Source organism: Cryptomeria japonica, chromosome 11 (assembly GCF_030272615.1).
Source record: "Cryptomeria japonica chromosome 11, Sugi_1.0, whole genome shotgun sequence".
Lineage (NCBI taxonomy): Eukaryota > Viridiplantae > Streptophyta > Pinopsida > Cupressales > Cupressaceae > Cryptomeria > Cryptomeria japonica.
The window spans coordinates 28,977,654-28,979,360 of NC_081415.1; positions in this window are offsets into that span (position 1 = coordinate 28,977,654).

Sequence of the window (1,707 nt, forward strand, 5' to 3'; positions counted from 1 at the left end):
CTATTTTGCTAATCCAGCCTATGAATCTATGATGCACAGTGCAAAACTTCAGCTAGTAAATTTGTATTCTCAAATTCTCCCTTGCTTTAACATTTATGCATTTCTCTATTTCTGATTAGTAGGTTTTAGGCACTGCTATTATCTATGTTTAATTTGTCATGGCGTGAATTAATATTTAATTTTGAACTCTGTAGACATCAAACATGTAGCAGATGTTAAATTGCTAATACGGCCTGTGATGGCCATATAAATATGTGCTGAGTTTGTGATTTTGATGTTCAATGTTCACATGTTGCAAACTTGCAATTTAGGGTCATTTGCAGTTTTGCAAAGGGTTCTGAAACTTTGTATTCACTTTTGCAATTGGCATGGAGAATCACATAGATTGGTGTATTACTATTGAATGAATTGTATCATATGGCTATAATTTGAACGAATTAATGAAAATATAAGTTCTCGACATGTGTATTACTATTGAATGAATTGTATCATATGGTCCTGAAATGTATCACACAAATTTGAGACTCAAACATGTATAGATAAACAATAAGCATCTCTATATCAATAAACACATTATGGTTTTTTTTATTATGCTATTTTAAATCAGGAAATAGAAAGTTGAAAAATACAATTACAAATCAATAGTAAATTCTAATTGCAAAAAGTAATATTCTTTTTTAATATGAATGATGAGATACAGTAATAAGATTAATAAATACCAATCTCTTACAGTTGCCATTCATCCTCATCAAATTTAGTGCTTTCTTGATTGTCGTCTGTGGTTTCTTCACTTTGAATCCGAGTTTGCATATCTTCACCGAACTGCATCTCAATGCTACCAGTACGTCCAATAGTCCCATTGACACTTTGGTTTGAAGTGTTGCCCAAACCTCTTCTTTCATATTTGGACCTCCAGATTTGTAGTGCCCTATCGTAAGGAAAAGTGTGGACATCATACCTAGGTGTATAGAGACTCAAGCAATTTTCCAAATTTTTGTCTAGTTTGTTTCTTAGCTTTGATTTTAGGAACCCCAAAGCACTGAAAACTCTCTCATCTTCCATCAAACCCAATATCATGGTAAGACATAAATGGGTCAGTGCAAGAAGATGAGTCCACTTTTTGGCCAAAAAGTGGAAGTGTTTTCCCTGATTTTCAGATTTTGTCTCATTTGAGCTTAAATTTTGAAACACTTAGAGATTGAATCTTGGAAAAAGTCAGTAATATAAAAGATAGCCCTCTGAGTGTAGTTTCCAAATATATAATTTATTTTAATACCCACATAATAAAAAATAACTTTTTAAATGGAGTTCTGAAAACTATGTTTTAAAAATGCCTGTTTCAGAACCATACCATGCATGTGTACGACCCACACTTTTTGACACAATTAAAATTATTTTCTCAAACCGTTTTGGGAAATGGTTTGTAACACACTGAAGATTGATGAGCATATTTTTTTGTATTTTTTTTTCTAATATTTTTTTTTTAATTAATTTTTTAATTGCCGTAATTATCTTTTTAAAAATTTGACGTGTACGACCCACATAATTTGATGTAAACTTAACATTTTTTGATTTTTTTTTTTTTAAATACAAAAGAATTTTGTGTAGATTGATGACATATAATTTTTTTTCCAAAATTCTTTAAAATAAAAAAGTTATTAAATTAACAAAATTAGTTAATATTTCAAATTTATGGACCTGATTTAG